The sequence below is a fragment of the Oryx dammah genome, unplaced genomic scaffold, assembly GCF_014754425.2.
Source record: "Oryx dammah isolate SB20612 unplaced genomic scaffold, SCBI_Odam_1.1 HiC_scaffold_2, whole genome shotgun sequence".
In the NCBI taxonomy this organism is placed as follows: domain Eukaryota; kingdom Metazoa; phylum Chordata; class Mammalia; order Artiodactyla; family Bovidae; genus Oryx; species Oryx dammah.
The window spans coordinates 133,843,889-133,867,381 of record NW_024070186.1 but is presented as its reverse complement, the minus strand read 5'-3'; the positions used below and the strand labels follow the sequence as shown (position 1 = coordinate 133,867,381).

At 37.3% G+C, this 23,493-nt stretch overlaps 1 long non-coding RNA gene across 3 annotated transcripts in view; it reads right to left on the bottom strand.

The window, feature by feature from the left end:
• Positions 1-23,492, bottom strand: part of LOC120853385 — a 64,458-nt gene extending 40,966 nt beyond the window's left edge. For all 3 annotated transcript variants that reach the window (XR_005718773.1, XR_005718772.1, XR_005718771.1), the window contains exon 1: positions 23,413-23,492. This is a non-coding gene — a long non-coding RNA (uncharacterized LOC120853385). The remainder of the gene's footprint in view (positions 1-23,412) is intronic.
• Position 23,493: the final 1 nt, after the last annotated feature.

Here is a 23,493-nt window from a genome sequence, read left to right as displayed (position 1 = left end):
GCCCCCCCGCCGCCGCCCCGCCAAAATAAAGTCTGTCACTGTTTCCACTGTTTCCCCATCTATTTGCCATGAAGCGATGGGACCACATGCCACGATCTTTGTTTTCTGAACTTTTAGTTTTAAGCCAACTTTTTCACTCTCCTCTTTAACTTTCATCTAGAGTCCCTTTAGTTCTTCACTTTCTGCCATAAGGGTGGTGTCATCTTTATCAAGCTAAATATTCATGCTTTCTACATTCTATTTTCAAGCCATTGAAAAATGCTTTTATAATTATGTCAGGAAAATGTCTACAGCAGCATTCTTCATAACAGCAATTGTACATGGAAACAAAGTAAATATCCATAAAACAGTAGAATGGATAAATTGTGAGGTTTTTATGCATACAGGGCTGGTGGTGCAGCTGCTAAGTCACTTCAGTCGTGTCTGACTCTTAGTGACCCCATGGACTGCAGCCTACCAGGCTCCTCTGTCCATGGGATTTTCCATGCAAGAGTACTGGAGTGGGGTGCCATTGCCTTCTCCTATCCTGGGCTATTATATACCAATAAAATTAAGGATATATAGCTAATACAAAAAAAAAAAGAGAGAGAGAAAAACCTCAAAAAGTAAATATTGAGAGAAAAAAGTCACAGAAATCTATAAAGAGTAGATAATATTTTTTTACATCAACTCAACTAATTTGAAACTATGCATCTCAGAGTTCTCCTGTTTCTGCTTTTTAGTTAAGACTGCCACAAGACAAACTTATCTTAACTTTGCAAGGTGAAATTTTTAACTCCCAGAACAGCAGTATCATTCATGTGTAGTTGCAGTTCACAAGCATTGTCACTGATCTTGGCAAAGGACAGCAGCTGGGCCTGAAGCCCCACTCCCACCCCCAAATCCCTCCAGGTTTTGTTCAGCTTCTCTGATTCTAGCTGTGGTTCAATTCTAGGGTCAGGAGAGTCATCTTATCCTACAGGTCATCTGCCTTATAAAGACTGGAGGCCATGGGAGGCAAGGACGTTTTTTGTTTGTCCTTGGTCTCTCCCACATCACGTATAGCTTCACTTACAGACCCAGGTTTTCCCTAGTGGTTCAGATGGTAAAGACTCTCCTTGCAATGTGGGAGATCAGGGTTCGATCCCTAGGATGGGAAGATCCCTAGGAAAAGTGAATGAATACCCACTCTAGTATTCTTGCCTGGAGAATCCCATGGACAGAGGAGCCTCGCAGGCTACAGTCCATGGGGTCGCAGAGAGTCAGTCATGACTGAGCAACTAACACTAACACTTTCACAGGTCCACTTTCACAGATCTACTTGACTTCAAACTGAGTGGTGCAAAAAAAGACCTACAGGCAGTGCCTATTTGGTTCCATAATTGCCTAAATTCTAATTCCTATGATAAATACTTGACTTTATATCACTTATATGGGTTCTGCTTCTGAGCAAATCCTAACTTATGCCAACCTGTGGTCAAATGTTTTAGACAGCTTAAAACTAAAACATGTACTGTTTTTGTAGGAAAGGAAATGGCTAAGGCAAATTTATTTCTAAGAGGAAGGCAGGAAAGATAGGAAAAGATAGGAAGGGAGAAAAGATAGGAAAGAAACATATTGGTAGATTCAGTTGTGTTTGGAATGGCTTGGGTATAGCTCTGAAAGTAGAAGGAGGGATTCATCAATGACCATTTCATTATTTTGTTTCACAATTTACACATAGATTATGTACATAGTTGTGTATACCAATTATTATATAAGAATAATAAAAATAAAACACTGAGATAAAAGGGGCATGAAATGGAAAAAAAAAATCAAAAATTCAAAAGAAAAATAATGTAGTATCCAGAGAAGAAGGTACACCAATTTTCTGAATCAGTGCTGGGGAAAAAACCCATCCTCAGAGACAGCAGAGGATGAAAACAAGAGCAGGCCTAGGAGTAAGCCACAGGTTAAGTGGAATAATTTAGGAACAGAGAATGCTTTTAGAGTAGTCTGGGGGTTCACCAAAATAACTTGTCTGTCTAATGAACTAAGATGGCAACCCAGGAGGACTCTATTTTGGACAAAGTTGCAGCAAGTTAGGGGTCTCAGAGCCAAAGAAGAAATGGAGAAGAATCCCCACACAGACCTGCTCCATATAGTACAAATGAAAAGAAAAATGCTTCCACACATTTTCAAGGAACTCTATCACCATTTTCACTCCACAACAGAAACAAATTATCATTATTTAAAGAAGATAGCTGGGCTTCCCAAGTGGCACTAGTGGTAAAGAACCCGCCTGCCAATGCAGGAGACTAGGTTTGATCCCTGGGTCAGGGATTGAACCTGCCCCCTGGAGGAGGGCTTGCAAACTCACTCCAGTATTCTTTCCTGGAGAATTCCATGGACAGAGGAGCCTGGCCAGTTATTAGTCCATAGGGTCGCAAAGAGACAGATACAACTGAAGCAATTTAGCATGCATGCAGACAAAGAAGATAGTTACTTAGAAAGTCAGAAATAAAGTGAAAATCAATTAAATTGATTCAATGTATTAAAATCAATAGTTTGAGAGCCTTAATTGACAATGTAATTCTAACAACCTAATAATACCAAAATACCAATAATACCAACATAATAATACCAACAAAAGCTACAGATTACCTTGAAATAAATTTAACTGGGAACGTGAAAACCTATTTGAGAAAATTAAAAACTGTACCAGTGGACATAGAAGTCCTTATTAAATACAGAAATGAATCTTATTCCTAGATAGGAAATCTCAAAGATGGAAAGATAGCAATTCCCTTCAAAGAAATACATAAAACTTTTAATCAAAATCCTAATTTTAGAGAAAAAGGAACTAAGTTTATTCTTAAATCCATGTGGGAAAGTAGTCAATAAAAAGAGGCAAGAAATTATCAAAAATGAATAAGTATACATTTATCCAACTCTTTGTAACCCCAAAGACTGAAACCCACCAGATTTCTCTGTTCATGGGATTTCCCAGGCAAGAATACTAGAGTGGGTAGCCCTTTCCTTCTCCAGGGATTCTTCCTGACCCAGAGATTGAACTCAGGTCTTTTGCATCGCAGGCAGATGCTTTACCATCTCAGCCACCAGGGAAGCCCATATATTTGTCCAACCAGATATAAATATTTATGATAAAGATTCATTGAGTAAAACAGTACATTACTGACCCAGTCACTATATGTTACTGTGTTTCACTAATCGGATTAATGAAATGTGACAGTCAAGCAAAGATCCATGTCCATATGAAAATTTCAGTTCAGTTCAGTTGCTCAGTCATGTGCGACTCCATGAGAACCCACAAACTGCTTCCTTGTCCATCACCAAACCTGGAGCTTACTCAAACTCATGTCCATCGTGTTGGTAATGCCATCCAACCATCTCATCCTCTGTCGTCCCCTTCTCCTCCCGCCTTCAATTTTTCCCAGCATCAGGGTCTTTCCAATCAGTCACTTACTCACATCAGGTGGCCAAAGTATTGGAGCTTCAGGTTCAGCATCAGTCCTTCCAATGAATATTCAGCACTGATCTCCTTTAGAATGGACTGATTGGGTCTCCTGGCAGTCCAAGGGAGTCTCAAGAGTCTTTTCCAACACCACAGTTCAAAATCAGTGTAACACATGAATTCTTCATGAAGATAATTTGATTTATTCTCAAAGACTGTCTGTTATTATAATGGCATTTCTTTTGTTCTTTTTAATGCTGAAATAAATTCTTCCATTTATGGGGGGAAAAAAAAAGGATCAATTCTTCCGTGTTGAGCTTTCTTCATAGTCTGGCTCTCACATGCATACATGACTACTGAAAAAAACACAGTTTGACTAGATGGACCTTTGCTGGAAATGTAATGTCTCTGCTTTTCAATGTGCTGTCTAGGTTAGTCAGAGCTTTTCTTCCAAGGAGCAAGCGTCTTTTAATTTCATAGCTGCAATCACCATCTGCAGTGATTTTGGAGCCCCCCAAAATAAAGTTAGCCACGGTTTCCACTGTTTCCAAATCTTCTTGCCAAGAAGTCATGGGACCAGATGCCATGATCTCAGTTTTCTGAATGTTGAGCTCTAAGCCAACTTTTTCACAGTCCACTTTCACTTTCATCAAGAGGCTCTTTAGTTCTTCTTCACTTTCTGCCATAAGGGTGGTGTCATCTATGTTTCTGAGGTTAATGATATTTTTCACAGCAATCTTGATTCCAGCTTGTGTTTCATCCAGCCCAACATTTCCCATGATGTATTCTGCATATAAATTAAATAAGCAGGGTGACAATATACAGCCTTGACATATTCCTTTCCCAATTTGGAACCAGTCTGTTGTTCCATGCTCAGATCTAACTGTTGCTTCTTGACCTGCATATAGATTTCTTAGGAGGCAGGTAAGGTGGTCTGGTATTCCCATCTCTCTCAGAATTTTCCACAGTTTATTGTGATCCACACAATCAAAGGCTTCGGCATAGCCAGTAAAGCAGAAGTAGATGTTTTTCTGGAACTCTCTTGCTTTTTTGATGATCCAGTGGATGTTGGCAATTTGATCTCTGATTCCTCTGCCTTTTCTAAATCCAGCTTGAACATCTGGAAGTACACGGTTTATGTGTTGTTGAAGCCTGGCTTGGAGAATTTTGAGCATTATTTTACTAGCACGTGAGATGAGTGCAATTGTGTGGTAGTCTGAGCCTTCTTAGGCATTGCCTTTCTTTGGGATTGGAATGAAAACTGACCTTTTCCAGTCCTGTGGCCACTGTTGAGTTTTCCAAATTTGCTGGCATATTGAGTGAGGCACTTTCACAGCATCATCTTTGAGGATTTGAAATAGCTCAACCGGAATTCCATCACCTCCACTAGCGGAGTGTGTTTGTTTGTAGTGATGCTTTCTAAGGCCCACTTGACTTCACATTCCAGGATGTCTGGCTCTAGATGAGTGATCACACCATCGTGATTATCTGGGTCATGAAGATCTTTTTTGTACAGTTCTTCTGTGTATTCTTGCCACCTCTTCTTAACATCTTCTGCTTCTGTTAGGTCCAGACCATTTCTGTCCTTTATCGAGCCCATCTTTGCATGAAATGTTCCCTTGATATCTCTGATTTTCTTGAAGAGATCTCTAGTTTTTCCCATTCTGTTCTTTTCCTTTATTGCTTTGCATTGGTCGCTGAGGAAGGCTTTCTTATCTCTTCTTGCTATTCTTTAGAACTCTGCATTCAGACACTTCTATTTTTCCTTTTCTTCTTTGCAGTTCACTTCTCTTCTTTTCACAGCTATTTGTAAGGCCTCCCCAGACAGCCATCTTGCTTTTTTGCATTTCTTTTCCATGGGGATGGTCTTGATCCCTGTCTCCTGTATAGTGTCACGAGCCTCATTCCATAGTTCATCAGGCACTCTATCTATCAGATCTAGTCCCTTAAATCTATTTCTCACTTCCACTGTATAATCATAAGGAATTTGATTTAGGTCATACCTGAAAGGTCTAGTGGTTTTCCCTACTTTCTTCAATTTAAGTCTGAATTTGGCAATAAGGAGTTCATGATCTGAGCCACAGTCAGCTCCTGGTCTTGTTTTGGTTGACTGTATAGAGCTTCTCCATCTTTGGCTGCAAAGACTATAGTCAATCTGATTTCAGTGTTGACCATCTGGTGATGTCCATGTGTAGAGTCTTCTCTTGTGTTGTTGGAAGAGGGTGTTTGCTATGACCAGTGCATTTTCTTGGCAAAACCATATTAGTCTTTGCCCTGCTTCATTCCGTATTCCAAGGACAAATTTGCCTGTTACTCCAGGTGTTTCTTGACTTCCTACTTTTGCATTCCAGTCCGCTATAATGAAAAGGACATCTGTTTTAGGTGTTAGTTCTAAAAGGTCTTGTAGGTCTTCATAAAACCATTCAACTTCAGCTTCTTCAGCGTTACTGGTTGGGGCATAGACCTGGATTACTGTGATATTGAATGGTTTATCTTAGAAACGAAGAGAGATCATTCTGTCTTTTTTGAGATTGCATCAAAGTACTGCATTTTAGACTCCTTTGTTGACCATGATGGCTACTCCATTTCTTCTACAGGATTCCTGCCTGCAGTAGTAGATATAATGGTCACCTGAGTTAAATTCACCCATTCCAGTCCACCTTAGTTCTCTGATTCCTAGAATGTCGATGTTCACTCTTGCCATCTCTTGTTTGACCACTTCCAATTTGCCTTGATTCATGGACCTGACATTCCAGGTTCCTATGCAATATTGCTCTTTACAGCATCGGACCTTGCTGCTACCACCAGTCACATCCACAACTGGGTATTGTTTTTGCTTTAGCTCCATCCCTTCATTGTTTCTGGAGTTATTTCTCCACTGATCTCCAGTAGCATATTGGGCACCTACTGACCTGGGGAGTTCTTCTTTCAGTATCCTATCATTTTGCTTTTTCATATGAACATATAAATGCAAAAATAAAGCAACAATAATGTAATGATCTCCTATGAGATAAGCAAATGTTAATAATACACGGCACTGGCCAGAAAGCAGGGAAGGGCTGCTGCTGCTGTTAAGTCACTTCAGTTGTGTCCAACTCTGTGTGACCCCATAGATGGCAGCCCACCAGGCTCCTCCATCCCTGGGATCCTCCAGGCAACAATAGTGGAGTAGGTTGTCATTGCCTTCTCCAATGCATGTATGCATGCTAAGTCGCTTCAGTCATGTCCGACTCTATGTAACCCAATGGACAGCAGCCCACCAGGCTCCTCTGTCCACAGGATTCTCTAAGCAAGAATAATGGAGTGGGTAGCCATTTCCTTCTCCAAGGGAAGGGCAGCAGTGCATAGAAATGTATATACAGGAGAGTAAACTGGAACAGATTTTTGCAGGACAAACTAGAAACACCTATCAAAATACCTATTGAAAATTCAAGTTTGTAACTTCTAATAAGTGATATGCAGAAATAATTATAGAAAAAGGGAATATAGATTCAGAAAGATTTCAGTGGCGAATTATAAGAGCAGCAAGCTAGATATAACACAACTATCCAATAGTACCCAAGAATCTGACTGATAAATTACAGAACATTAGTGTAGTAGATAATTACATAGCTTTAGACTGCAAGAGAATTTATATAACATAGAAAGATACTTAGTTACATTATTAAGGAAAGTATGCAAAATTACTGAATAATATATATTATATGATCACACTGCTATTTAAAAAAACGTATAGTTATGTTATGTATGTTTGCAGAAAAAAAAAATGAAGAAAATCTACCATTATGGGGAATTTGGATTGTTTGAGGGGTAAAGTTTTCTAATTTTACATACTACTGCATTGTTTAATTTTGTTTTACAACAAGCTATATGAAGAAAATATTTTCAGTTGGATTAAAATTTAGAGAAAAAAATTTCACATAAAAAATGAGAAATCTAGGGCAATAGTGTATTTCACCTAATCCTTTGAGCTCACCATCTTCATGAATAAAACAACTCATAGCTAACATTTGAAATTCTTAAATATATGGCACTGAAATAAGTTTAAATCTATTTCCTAGAATAGTATAAAGGAAATTTTTAGGAAAAGTGCAGCTAATTTTGTTAAAAGAATATATTTAAAAGAGTCCTAAAGTTAATCTAAAGAGAGTCCAAAGTAGACTGTATTATAAGTATTATTTTCTTTTAGAAATCTTGGCCCCTTAGCAACTAAATATCTCTTTTATTGCAGTAAGAAAATAAAAGGCTGAATCATTCCCTTTAATGCTTGGAAATAACAGGGAAAAAGGGCATAAAATATTATCTAAAATGTCCCCTCTCCGTTAAGGTAAATCTGTCTCTGAAGCAGTTATCACACTTAAAATTCTAACAACTATTTTAGAAACTAGTTGTTAAATATCCAGGCTTCTCCAGCTAAGTTATAAGCTCCCTGACCTCAGAAATTCTTTCACCTTGGTTCCTTATTGTAAGAAATGGTAGATATAGAATAAATATTTTATTTAGAGAAAAGGTCAGAAAAGAGAGGGAAGGTTGGAGGGAGAGGATTCAGGTACAACCTTTTAGAAGAAAAGTGACACTCCAAGGCCATCTCTGTGGGAAGAGATGTAATTAACCTCACAGAGCTGGCCCTGAAACTCTCTTCTAATATCTGGCCCAGAATAATTCCTGTTCTACCAGGCAACAGATGCTATTCTGTTTCAAGTTTATAGACTTCATCCCAGTCTGAACCACGAGTATCTTGATATACTTAGTACAGCCAGTGTGATAAAAATTAGACAAACCTTCCAACACTTATTACTAAAATCTCAGATATGTTGTTGTTAAAAGATTTAAATCAGAAATTCTGAACATTTCACATCCCTTTCCTTCTCACCTCTATCTTCAACCTCTATGTAGTTAAGGCTAGAATGCTATTTTATTTTGCACTTCTCTTAAATTTTTTTCTATATGTCAGGTAAAAATTTAAGCCCCAAACTTTGTATTTTGCGTATGTGTGTGTGTGTGTGTGTGCTCAGTCTCTCAGTCGTGTTGCACTCTTTGCGACTCCATGGACTACTGTAGCCCACCAGGCTCCTCTGTCCATGAAATTTTCCAGGCAAGGATACTGGAGTGGGTTTCCATTTCCTACTCCAAGGGCTCTTCCCAACTTAGAGATAGAACCCGCATCTCCTCCATCTCCAAATTTTGTGTTATGGAAAACTAAATAAATTCTTTGTAAAAGACCATGCTTCTTAAGGTTTTCTTTGTTGAAAAGAGAAAACTACCTGATAATTGATACATGATTCTAGAATCCATATTAACTCCCTACTGAATGTTCCAGCTGTTGAAAATTATTTTTAACCATAAGGACATGGTTTTATTCATGTGCTCCAAAGCCATATCTAAAACTCGATCTTGCTGTGGCTACATACTCTTGAGGGTTGAAGAACATTGAAGATGACTAAGAAGATTAGACTATTGAAGTGCCATATCATAAACCATAATACAATTTAGGAAACCAAAGACAGTTTAGGTTTATAACTATCATCTGAATTCTGAAAATACTAGAAAGAATAAATAATGGATGTCATCTGCATTAATAATAATGTATTAACTTACTCATACTTTGGAAACAAAAAATTGAAAACCATACAAGAACACAAATCTGTGTGCCATTAACTTGTTTTTTGGAGATGGAAATCATTCATTAATTCAAAATATATTACTATGTGCCAGAGAGTTATTCATGGAATTATTAAATGTAGGTCACAAAGTAAATCACACCCAGAAGATGAATAAACTAAATGAAAAAAAGAACCTCAGGATGTTGAATCATTTCATCGTTATTTAAAAATTGTAACTGTAGTAACTGAGGGCTTTCTGTTAGCTCAGTAGTAAAGAATTCACCAGAAATGCAGGAGATGCTTATTATATCCCTGGGTCAGGAAGATCCGGAAAAAGATATGACACCCACTCTGGTATTCTTGCTTGGAAAATCCCATGGACAGAGGAGCCTGTCAGGCTACAGTGCATGGGGTTGCAAAGAGTCAGAGATGACTTAGCAACTAAACATCAACAAAAAACTACAACTGTAGTTAATTACAAAACTACATATTATAGTGTTTAATAACTGCCACAAATTGAGCTGTGTTCCACTGAAAGTCATAAGTTGAAGCATTATTAACCCCCCATGTGACTTTATCTAGAGATAGGGTATTTAAGAGGTTATTAAGATTAAATGTGGTTAAAAGGGTGGGGCCCTAATCTAAAAGGACTGTGGTCTTAAAAGGAACAGAAAGATCTTTCTCACTCTCTCTCTCCACCCACCACCACCTTCCCCCATCCTGCTGCTTCTTCCCAAGCATGTATGGATACAGTGAGAAAACAACCATCTGCAACCCAGTATGAGAACACTCAACAGGAACTGAATTTGCTGGCACCTTGATCGTGGATAACTGCTAGAACCACTATGCAAAAATACATTTCTATTGTATAAGCCACCCTGTCCATAGTATTTTTTAATAGCAGTCCAAGCTGACTAAAATAAGATAGTTTCTTTGTTTGCTTTCAATAAGACAGACCTGTCTTCAAATTCTGCCTTAGCTATCTAAATCTTAGTTTCCTATCTTTAAAAAGTTGTTAACCTATCCCCAAATCAAGGTTTAGAAATACAGTTTATAATACTATAAAGCAGTTATTATAGAATTAAATAAATGATAATAATTATTATTTGTTTTATAAATCATTTAAATAAATTGTTTAGCAAGTCAGACTGTTATAACTTAAAGAGACCTTAAATAATACATATTTACATACAAATTTATCATTAATGAATGGTTTTTCAGAAAAAAGGTGATTTATTTCTCATGAGTAGAGTCACTTGTTTTGAATCTTTAAGTTCAAGGTAGTATAATCTTTGACTGGCTTCATGGCAGAAGACACTAATGCTCAAGATAAGAGTAAAGTTATTTTATCAGGTTGTTGAATACATTGCTTATATAGCATTTGGTGAAAAAAATTTAAAGATATTATCTTATTGCTTGTACAAATTTTTATATTGTTATTACTTTAAGTAAAAATTGCCCTCAGTCTATGCAGAATTTGACAACAGGTGGGCAATCAGTAAAATTTCATGGAATGAATGGATAAATCCAATTATTTTATCAATGTTAAAAATATATATGAGGATCTGCTCCAACACACATTCAATCACTCACTCAAAAGCAACTAAAAATGAGGTATGGTATGCTGTGGAAATATCATGAGCCAGACATGATCATAGGCTGTAAGCAGTTGAGTGTTCCTAAAATTTAGTAAAGGGTCTTACCAAATCCTATTATATGCACTCCACATTTACTACTTTTACTTATTCACTCAGTTAATATATTTTAAGCAGCCACAATGTATTTAGCATTCACTGTTTAAGAAACTGGGAATACAGTGGAGAACAAGACATCACAGGCCCTTCTCTCATGGAAGTGCCATTCATAGTCTCTATTGTAGGTGCTTCTTTCCTTCCTTGTCTTCCTTTGTCTTGGGCACACATACCACCTACCAAAGTTAGTAGAGCACAGTAATAAATACTGCAATTAGATGTAGGACTAGCATGTATGCCATACTCCCATATCCAGATCCATGGTAGAAACTGTTAAGGAATTACGGCCCTTATTACCCAAGAGTTTGAATGTGATGTCAAAATACCTTTCATCACAATATTCACACAAGTCATGCCTCATCAGTTAGAGTTAACAAACTAAAATATCTGTCTATTGAATCTGGTGAGTAGATTGCAGAATATAGGTGCTAGCCATAACTCCCATGGTAACCATGTTAACAAACGGGAAAAAATGCATTCATTCGTAAGTAAAATTTATAAAGATACCAGAGCAGTTAGGAAGCAAAGAAGAAAACACTAACTATTTCCAGAGTTGGAACATGTCTTCTCAGGCAAGATGAGATCAGCAGTAATTAATTTCATTAGGACATTTGTCAAATCTGTGATTTGAAGATGCAATTAGACTTGAGTAGATGAACTCTACTAGTGAAAGGTTGTTGTTGAATTACGACGCCGGGATTTTTGGCCCCCCGAGGAGAAGAATTCAATCCGGGGCCAAAGATGAGGTTTGATCGCACAGAGCTTTTGTGTAATAAAGTTTTATTAAAGTATAAAGGAGATAGAGAAAGCTTCTGACATAGGCATCAGAAGGGGGCAGAAAGAGTACCCCCTGCTAGTCTTTAGCTGGCAGTCTGTTAATGAAAGAAAAGAATGTCTCAAAACTTAGAATGGCACCAGGCCCCTCACCCATAAGATGTATTTTGGGATACTCTTGGCTCCAAATGGTTTATCTTGGGCCATAAAAGGATTAACTTGAATCTTGAAGAAGGGCAGAACACTATACAAATAGTGTCATTTACATAGATTAGAGTATAACATACTGGTTTATCAAGTAGGTTTTGAGCCCAAAGGGCGAACCGACTTGAAGACACAGTTTGGGGTAAATGCATAGTACATTATTAGCATAGCTTAAGATAAACATTTCCATAAGAAAAAGGCATTGGTTAACTTCAGGTGAAACCAGGTATCATTATGACAACACAGAATTTTAAGAGAAACCTCCTTTTAAATTTGTATAGAGAAGGAAAAAAAAATATCGATAGTTTGTTTCCTCCTGCCACTTAAGAGAGATAAAATGTCTGACACTTGCAGGCTATTTCCTCCATTTGGAGACCCCTGGCCTTCCTGCCTGTTACCCACTCACTAGGAGAAAAGAGAACCAAAGAGAGCTTTGGGTAGTCACTGGAAATGTAGTATGAGTGCTAGGGTGGGATAAAAACTCTTGGTTTCAAGCAATACTTAGGAGACAAAGCCCTTCTAGGGATCTTCAAAAACAAAAGAAATGTCTCTACTTAAAATATATGAAACCCCAAAACTACTAAATTTATCTTAACCTGCAATTCAGCACCCATCAAGCTAAATTTCCAATTGAACTGATGTAATCTGCCCTCAGTCCATGTGTATAACAGGGAAGATATTACTGATTGAGGAAAAATAAGGTCAACCTCTCTCTCTATGGTTTATGGCATGCTAAAATAAATAAGAGAAGTCTGAAAAAGCAGGAAAATGTAACTGAAAATAAAAATTAAAATAAAATGATATAAGATTCTCCATTCTTGCCATGTCATTGGAATAAACAGATAAGAGCTTTAAAATAAATAACAAGAATAATTTAAATAATGTACAAAAGGGAAAGAATAAAAAAAAAGATTTCCAGTACACAATTAGAATCAATATAAAATTGAGACATTCTAAAACTGAAAAATATATATATATGAACTTAAGAACTCATGGAATGTGTTTGATAGCAGACTACACACAGTAAATAGCAGACTTATACAGTAAAGAAAAATAGTGAGCATAAAAATAGAAAAAAAAATTCAAAGTTTAGAACTCATAGAAAAAAACCTGAAAAAAACAGAATTTCATATTAGACTCTAGAACAGAAAATAATCAGGAATGAATATATGTGTAACCGGAATCTCCAAAGAAAAGGTAGAGACAATATTTGAAGAGATATGGTTGATAATTTTTCCAAACCTGATGGCAGGCATTAACCAGAGATCTAAGAATCTCTGCCAACCCAAGAAGAATAAATACAAACAAATTGTACATGGAAAAACACAGTTAAAATGCTCAAATTATCAAGAAAAAGAATGTTTTTATCAGGAAGACATTGCTGCCAAAAGGAAAAATGAGATTTATGACTGACTTTCCAAAACAATAAAAGACAAAAGCAATGCAATGCCATTTTTAAATCATTGAGAAGAAAAATTACATCTGCCAATTAAAAGTCTATGTCCAGTGAAAATATTCTTCGAAAATGAAGGTGAATTAAAGATGTTTTCAGCCCCTCTTTAAAAAACCTAAAAGAAAGTGTTACCAATGAACCAGCATCATAAGAAATATTAAAGAAATATTTTCAAGTTGAAATAGTCAAAGATGAAAGCATAAAAGAAATGAACACTATAAAAATTAAAGTTAAAAGCATATTAATGATGTAGAAATAGTAATAACTACTGTGGGGCTAGCAACATACACTACATACAAAATATGACATAACAATAGTTCAAGGATAGAAATGGAAAGACACTCTAATCACATTTAAATAAATGTAAAGCAAAATTGTAACATGTTCTTTTTGCCATCTGAGTGGAAATTGTTTGCTCTCCCAAAAATAATATGTTGAAATCCCAACTTTCAGTACCTCAGAGTGTGACCTTATCTGAGAGTAGGATGGTTGCACATATAATTAGGTAAGATGAGGTCACAATGGAGTAGAATGACTTCTCAATCCAGTATTACTGATGTTCTTATAAGAAAATGACCATCTAAAGATACGTTAAGACATGGAGAGAAATATCATATGGTGACAAAGGCATGTGCTAGCTGTTACTAAGAGTGGTATGCTAAAATCTTCATCTCTGGTTCTGGGTGTTAATGTTTTTCCTGGATGTGTTTTTAAGCTATATCAGTTGATGTGTTTTTAAGCTATATCAGTTATAGCTTTATATATTTTAAAACTTTGTTTAGGCATATGCAAATTTAAGATGGTTGTTATCCTTTATTATCAAGAAATAGTCATTGTTACATTTAATAATGTTACTGCTTCAGAGTCTACTTTGTCAGAGGGCCAGAATCAGAGCGTAAAATTTAAGGAGACACTGGTCACTGATGCCAGCTCTTCACTTTCATTCTTATTTTCATTCTATTCTATTTTTATTCTATTTCATTTCTATTCTATTTTCATTCTATTGACTACTTACAGCTTTTATGGTATTTTATTTAGGTTGCAAATATTTATATTTAGAGGAGCTCTCTGTTAAGTTAGGAAGTTAATTTCTTTTGTACAATGCACAGGTTTAATATTTCCCCAGTTTAAAATTTGTCTTTTGACTTCATGTATATTTATATATGGTATACTCACAAGATGGCAGAGTAGAAGGATATGCTCATCTTCTCCTGCAAGAACTCCAAAATTACAATCCTCTGCTGAACAATGACAGACAGGAGAATGTTGTATCTGCCCCAGAAAAGATACCCCATGGTAGAAAGATACCCTTCTAGAACTAATACCCCCAAAAGATGTCCTTTTCATCATAGGGGCAAGAATGCAAAAGTAGGAAGTCAAGAAACACCTGGAGTAACAGGCAAGTTTGGCCTTGGAATATAAAATGAAGCAGGGCAAAGGCTAATAGAGTTTTGCCAAGAGAACACACTGGTCATAGCAAACACCCTCTTCCAACAACACAAGAGAAGACTCTGCACATGGACATCACCGAAATCAGTCAATGGTCAATACCGAAATCAGAGAGATTACATTCTTTGCAGCTGAAGATGCAGAAGCTCTATACAGTCAGCAAAAACAATGCCTGGAGCTGACTGTGGCTCAGATCATGAACTCCTTATTGAAAAATTTAGACTTAAATTAAAGAAAGTAAGGAAAACCACTAGACCATTCAGATAGGACCGAAATCAAATCCCTTACAATTATACAGTGGAAGTGACAAATAGATTGAAGGGATTAGATCTGATAGAGTGCCTGAAGAACTGTGGAAGGATGTTCATGATACTGTACAGAGGCAGTGATCAAGACCATCCCCCCAAAAAAGAAATGCAAAAAGGCAAAATGGTTGTCTGTGTAGGCCTTACAAATAGCTGAGAAAAGAGAAGTGAAAGGCAAAGGAGGAAAAGAAAGGTATACCCATTTGAATGCAGAGTTCCAAAGATTAGCAAGGAGAGGTAATAAGAAAGTCTTCCTCAGTGATCAACGCAAAGTAACAGGAAAACAATAGATGGGAAAGACTAGAGATCTCACCAAGAAAATTAGATACCAAGGGAACATTTCATGCAAATATGGTACATTAAGGGATAGAAATGGCATGGACCTAACAGAAGCAGAAGATATTAAGAAGAGGTGGTAAGAAAACACAGAAGAACTATACAAAAAAGATCTTCACGACCCAGATAATCATGAAGGTGTGAACACTCACCTAGAGAAAGACAACCTGGAATGTGAAGTCAAGTGGGCCTTAGGAAGCATCACAAGGAACAAAGCTAGTGGAGGTGATGGAATTCCAGTTGAGCTACTTCAAATCCTAAAAGATGATGCTGTGAAAGTGCTGCACTCAATATGCCAGCAAATTAGGAAAACTCAGCAGTGGCCACAGGACTGGAAAAGGTCAGTTTTCATTCCAATCCCAAAGCAAGGCAACGCCAAAGAAGGCTCAAACTACCGCACAATTGTACTCATTTCACACGCTAGCAAAGTAATGCTCAAAATTCTCCAAGCCAGGCTTCAACAGTATATGAATCATGAACTTCCAGATGTTCAAGCTGGATTTAGAAAAGGCAGAAGAACCAGAAATCAAATTGCCAACATCCATTGTATCATCGGAAAAGCAAGAGAATTTCAGAAAAACATTTACTTCTGCTCTATTGGCTACACTAAAGCCTTTGATTGTGTGAATCACAATAAACGGTCGAAAATTCTTAAAGAAATGGGAATACCAGACCACCTTACTTGCCTCTTGAGAAATCTGTATGCAGGTCAAGATGCAACAGTTAGAACTGGACATGGAACAACAGACTGATTCCAAATTGGGAAAGGAGTATGTCAAGGCTGTATATTGTCATTCTGCTTATTTACCTCATGTGCAGAGTACACCATGTGAAATGCTGGGCTGGATGAAGCAAAAACTGGAATCAAGATTGCTGGGAGAAATATCAATAACCTCAGATATGCAGATGACACCACCCTTATGGCAGAAAGTGAAGAAGAAAAAGAGCCTCTTGATGAAAGTGAAAGAGGAGAGTGAAAAAGTTGGTTTAAAGCTCAACATTCAGAAAATGAAGATCATGGCATCTGGTCCCATCACTTCATGGCAAATAGATGGGGAAACAGTGACAGGCTTTTTTTTTTTTTTGCTCCAAAATCACTGCAGATGGTGTTTTCAGCCATGAAATTAAAAGATGCTTTCTCCTTGGAGGAAAAGCTCTGATCAAACTAGACAGCATATTAAAAGGCAGAGACATTACTCTGCTGACAAAGGTCCATCTAGTCAAAGCTATGGTTTTTCCAGTAGTCATGTATGGATATGAGAGTTGGACTATAAAGATAGCCAAGCACCAAAGAACTGATGCTTTTGAACTATGGTGTTGGAGAAGAATCTTGAGAGTCCCTTGGACTGCAAGGAAATCAAACCAGTCAGTCCTAAAGGTCCAGAATATTCATTGGAAGGACTGATGCTGAAGCTGAAACTCTAATACTTTGGCCACCTGATGTAAGAACTGACTGACTGGAAAAGACCCTGATGCTGGGAAAGATTGAAGGCAGGAGGAGAAGGGGACGACAGAGGATGAGATGGTTGGATGGCATCACTGACTTCGATGGACATGAGTTTGAGCAAGCTCTGGGAGTTGGTGATGGACAGGGAAGCCTGGCTCTTTTCATGGTGTCGCAAAAAGATGCACATGACTGAGAACTGAACTGAATTGATATTTATATATGAATAATTTTAAATTCTCTAAACCGAATTTCTCTTTTTTTGGTCATTTTCATTTTGCTTTATAATTACCGAGTTTTAATTTGAAATATCTCTTCCAACCTCAACTTAATGAAAAAAGTTACTTCTACTTTGTGAATTGAATCTTTCATCCAATTCCAATTTATCTTAATGATAAATATCTCTCTATATGGCTAATGACATAAATAACCAATTGTTCCAATAAAACTTAATGTATAATCCATCTCTCCGTTTCCCCTCCTTTTAAAGGAAATGCCTCTTTTGTCTTTGGTCTAGTTTCTGTTTCCTCTGTAGTACAAATTTGTTTTGACTTTTGTAGATCTGTCGTTTGTTTTAACATATGGAAAGGTTATTTTCTCATTAAACTCTTATTCTTATATTCCAAATGACTTCCTTTCACTTTGTCAAGTTAGAAAATATCCATCTAGCATTGTATTTGATATTTCATTGAAATTAAAAATATAAGAAGAACTGGCATCTTTAAGTAATAACCCCCTAGCACACAAGTTATGTCTCTATCAAATCCAAGCAAAAGGTGCAGGTATGGCTTGGAGGTATGACTAATAATTAGTATGGGGGAAAAAATGAATAAGGGGATTCTGAGGCATCTTTTCAGAGCAAATAGCAAGGAAACAAGCAAAGCCTACTAGGGTTGTGCTAAAAACACTCACGTATGAATTCTGAAGAGGCTGCCACTGAGTACTAGTTATATTCTTAATAGTAGAGAATTTTTTTAATATTCAGGTATCTTCATGGCTCAGTGGTAAAGAATTCTCCTGCAAATGCAGGAGACATGGATTTGATTCCTGGGTTGGGAAGGTTCCCTGGAGAAGGCAATGGTAACCCACTCCAGCATTAGTATTCTTGTTTGGGAAATCCCATGGACAGAGTAGCCTGATGGGTGACAGTCCATGGGGTCACAAACAGTTGGACACAACATAGTGACTAAACAACAAAAATGACATTATTTTGTGTATATTTGAAAATTATTAATTTTTAAAGACACATTGAAATACTAGGGCTTCCCTGGTAGCTCAGACAGTAAAGAATTTGCCTGTAATGCAGGAGTCTGGGGTTCAGTTCCTAGGATGGGAAGATCCCCTGGGGAAGGGAACAGCTAACCACTCTAATATTCTTACCTGCAGAATTCCATGGACAGAGGAGCACTGAAATACTTAAAGACAAAATGATATATTAAAAACATGATACATCTATCTCCTATATGCTTCAAGCTAATATGAGATGGGAAATGGGTAGAAATAGATATGAAACGATTAGTCACTAGTTGGTAATTATTGAAACTGGATGAGGTGTGTGTGTGTGTGCTTAGTTGTGTCTGACTCTTTGTGAGCCCATGGATCATACCCCACCAGGCTCCTCTGTCCATGAGATTTTCCAGGCAAGAATACTGGAGTGAGTTGCCATTTCTTACTCCAGTGGATCTGCCCAACTCAGGGATCGAATTCACATGTCTTGTGTCTCCTACACTGGCAAGTGGATTCTTCACGACTAGTACCACCTGGGATGAGGTACATGATAATCAATTTATATATGTTTAAAAATTTCTATCATAAACTGATTGAGTTTTCCTGCCCAAGAAAGTACTGTCTTTTCATTTACTTAAATACACTGCTCTAGTCGTAGGGAAATTTGAAAGTTTCTCCTTTTATTTTTAAATTTAATTCTAAGGATTGTATCTTTTTTTGTTTGTTTGTTTCTACTCTAACTGGGATCTTTCCTGCCATATTTTTCTAACTTGCTATTGTTTGCAAATAGAAAACATATTTGTGTGCAATATTATTAAATGGACCCACCTATTCAATTCCTATTATTTCACAGATACTTTTGGTGTGCTCATATATAATTGCTATACACTGAATGTTTGTCTTTGTGTACCACCCCCCATTCAAATATAGAAACTAAACCCCAGTGTGATGGTATTATGAGGTGGGACTTTAGCAGGTGATTAGATCTTCAGAATAGAATCCTTCTGAGTGGGGTTGAAAGTGAAAACGTGAAAGTGAAAGTTGCTCAGTCATGTCTTACTTTTTGCAACCCTATGGACTGTACAGTCTATGGAATTCTCTAGGCCAGAATACTGGAGTGTGTATCCTTTCCCTTCTCCAGGGTATCTTCCCAACCCAGGGACTGAACCCAGGTCTCCTACATTGCGGGCAGATTCTTTACCAGCTGAGCCACAAGGGAAGCCCAAGTATACTGAAGTGGGCAGCCTATCCCTTCTCCAGGGGCTCTTCTCTACCCAGGAATTGAACCTGAGTCTCCTGCATTGCAGGCAAATTCTTTACCAACTGAGCTATCAGGGAAGCCTTAATACCCTTTAAAAGAGACTCTAGAGAGTTCCCTTGTCCCTTCCACTCTGTGTTAAGACAGGACAGCTGTCTATGAACCAGAAATCAGGCTCTTTCCAGACATCAAATCTGCCAGTGCCTTGACCTTGGACTTCCCAGTCTCCAGAACTGTGAGAAATAAATTGTTTGAGTTAGCCAGTCTATAATATTTTGTTAGAATGTCTAAATTAATACAATAGTTATATAATTAGAAAATAATCATAAAGTTGTTTCTTTATTTTCTTCTACCAACTTATATCTCTATTTTATTTCCTTGTACTAGCTGTTAACTCTAGAGCAATGCTCTATAATAGGTAAAGGGTATGCTTGTCTCATTCTCAATTTTACTGGTAATAATTCTAAGTCTTGAACTGATTTATTGTTTGGAATATATTTTTGATCATGTGAGAAGTATTAATATGTTCTTATGCCTTTCAGTTTTTGTTATGCTTTGCTTTGCTCAAGAATGTATTTTTAAAAGGCAATATATTACTTATTACAGATATATGTAACATATATTTCCACTTAAATTCATTTAAAACTTATAGCCAATATCCAGAATATGAGATATTTTAAAACTCATTAGGAAATATATTTATCCTTCAAAACTCATGAAGTATAATAATTAGATTCTTAGAAAAAAACCATTGGCATCAACTTTTTATTAATAGTTACAAACCAAATTTACTCCTTACCAATATCTCTACATGAAAAACCTTCATGTAATAAATTTTTAGTGCCCAGAAGATATAAATAAATGGAATCATAACAGTATAGCACAAGGAAAAAAGATATGCATGCTCTGGTTCATTAAATGAGACTTGTCCTGTTAACAGCATACTTTTAACATAGGAATAATCTTTTATATTCAAATATTATAGTGTTTCATACAATCTAACAATGCTATGCACACTAGGTTGTAATTTTAATACACTTACTCTTTTAATAAATGTGCAGAGAACTGGATCGATTTTCCACTCAATGAATTTCTCTTACATAGATGAGGAGAGAGAAATAAGTATGGATTAAACAACAACAAGGGCTATTTGTCTTTTGAATTACATTGATATGTTGTAATAGTTTATTATTTGGCAATGATTTTCCTAATGCACATTCATGAAGTAACAATGTGAATTATTGGGATATATAGACAATTTTCACTCTACCTGCTGCTGCTGCTGCTGCTGCTAAGTCGCTTCAGTCGTGTCTGACTCTGTGTGACCCCATAGATGGCAGCCCACCAGGCTCCCCCGTCCCTGGGATTCTCCAGGCAAGAACATTGGAGTGGGTTGCCATTTCCTTCTCCAATGCATGAAAGTGAAAAGTGAAAGTGAAGTCGCTCATTCGTGTCCGACTCAGCAAAACTCCATGGACTGTAGCCTACCAGGCTCCTCCATCCATGGGATTTTCCAGGCAAGAGAACTGGAGTGGGGTGCCATTGCCTTCTCCACTCACTCTACCTAGTATTTTTAAATAGTACCTACCTCTAATCACTAAGTTGAAAGTGGGTTTAATTTATTAAGAGAATGAACACTAATTGAGAGCATAATTTTCTTGCCTTAGCTTGGCCTTTGATTTTTCTCTATAAATAAAGGGGTAGGTCCAAATTGCCCTCTAGGATATTTTCAAGGTATGAACTTCATTTGGTTATCCACTTAAAAGTCTCTAATAACAGTGACAACTGTATTTGCTAAATAACTTATAATCTGACAATCTGGAACTTTTTAGTCTATCTCATTTATATTTATAAATATAATAAAACCTGACCTTAAATTTGCCATGTTTTTTGGTTTTGCTGCTTCTTTTCCTGATATATTTTTACTACATGGATTTTAAAAGTTTAATTTTTATATATATTGACACTCCTTTATGAAAAACTGAAAGAATATATATTTTTATCTCACTTATTCTTAATAAACTATTTCTTTTTTATAAATGTTATCATTTTTTGGTCTCTCAGGAAGTTGCCTTCATGAACTTATATGATCTACTTATGCTTCTATTTTTTAAATTCTCCATTCTAAATAATACTTATTAATTCCCTGCTAGGAAAATTGAAGAAATCAGTATATCCACACTTCTTTCCATATTCTTGCCCTCATCTTTACTCTCCAACTCTGGTATTTTCTATTATTAATAACATTACTATAACCCTGAGAATCAACCAGGTTAGTCTCACTAGATAGTTCCTATTAGCATGGGTGTGTCGCAGGAAGAAGGCAATGACCAGTGCCTGCTGCAATTAATCTTCCTGATTTGGTCTAATCTCTTGTCCTGTCTCTCAAACTTCCACCTGATGCGTTATGATCCAGCGGCTCTGACCTAGGGCTTCCCTGATGGCTCAGACAGTAAAGAATCTGCCTGCAATGTGAGAGACCTGGGTTCAATGCCTGGGTTGGGAAGATCCCCTGGAGGAGGAAATGGCAACCCACTCCAGTATTCTTGCCTGGAGAATTCCATGGACAGAGAACTTGGCGGGCTACAGTCCATGGGATCGCAAACTGTCAGACACGGCTGAGACTAAGCACACAGCACAGTTCTGATCTATGAGATTGCCTTCTGCTTCTACACTCTTGGTAATTCAGTTCCCTCATCCTGAAACACCTCCAACCAACTGCTTCTTATTATCCCATCAACCTCTCCCAGCCCCTTTCACTCTTCAAAGTACTGTTAGACATATTATCTTCCACTAAGTCTTCTCTTCAAGATAAAATTACACAGCCTTTATTCAGTACTGTTTATGTCCTATGGCCATACCATAATTATGTTATATACCATAGTAAATTACATTTATGTGTCTACCTTCTGTCTCTCCTTCTGATTGTTACCAGTGGCTAACATCCTGCTCAATAAGTGTGAAGATGATCATTATACTTAATAATATTCATGGATTGCTTGAATTATGCATTCTTCATAAGGAAATGGTAGTGAACAGTGAATAGTGAAGTCGCTCAGTTGTGTCCGACTCTTTGCGACCCCATGGACTGTAGCCTACCAGGCTCCTCCGTCCATGGGATTCTCCAGGCAAGAGTACTGGAGTGGGTTGCCGTTTCCTTCTCCAGGAGATCTTCCCAACCCAGGGATCCAACCTGGGTTTCCTGCATTGTAGGCAGACGCTTTACCATCTACTCACTAAAAATACACATATGTTTTATTCTTTACATTATGAAAGATTTTTAAAATACCACCTAAGTGAAGAGAACATTATAATGAATCCCCATTAACCATAATATATTCAATAACCATCAACATTTTCACATACATTTTTAAATCGTTTAGAAAGCTAGTTAGAAAGTCATTGGCCGATTATTCTCCTAGCAGGTTGACCTGCTGTCAACACGGATCGTCTGACTTACACCTAAGGTGAGGAAATGAGTTCAATTCTCCAAGATCATAGTTCTGATGAATGTTAACATTAGTAACAGACAAAACAGTCTCCGAAGGAGCCATTATATACTAGCAGTTACAAAGAAGGAAGAGAAATGGGGTTTATTGAAGACTAGATTCAGAAAAACACTTCACAAGGGTCCTAAATGGCCATGGCATGTTATGGGATTTGTACATGAGAACAATTCCTGCCACTTATGACTTAACTCAAGACAATGTTAAGGCATCTTGTTTACATTTTTGTTTTTAACGGCCCTCAGTTTTAGCAATAGAGAAAACTACTCCTTTGGATAAATCGCACTGACTGAAGATAGCTCGAATACATTTTTTTCCCAAAAGAAAAGCAAAGGAGTGAGGTTCTTATCCGAGTTCCAAGGTAGCCCTCCCAGTCACCCTCTAGGCCTGCACTGTGACAGAGGCTCTTCTAAGGATGCTGTGGGCGGGGAATGGGGGACATTTAAGAACCCACATCCGGAATCTAGATCCCAGGCAAAAAAGCACGCTTCAAAAGGTAGTAAGAACGAAATAACAAACGCTGGAACCTGGGCCTGGTTAGGAACATCACCCCCAAACGCCAAAACCCAATAGTCCTCACTCTCCCGCAGGCGAACGGAAAGAGGGAGGAACTACACCTCCCAGAATGCAGAGCGGCGAGGCGGTGCTAAAACGATGGCCTGTTTTTACCTCACGTTTGCTTAGAAACTCCAGTCCCTCTTCTTAGTACTCCGCCATCCCAGCGTAATTGGCTCTGTAGCCCGTGCGTGG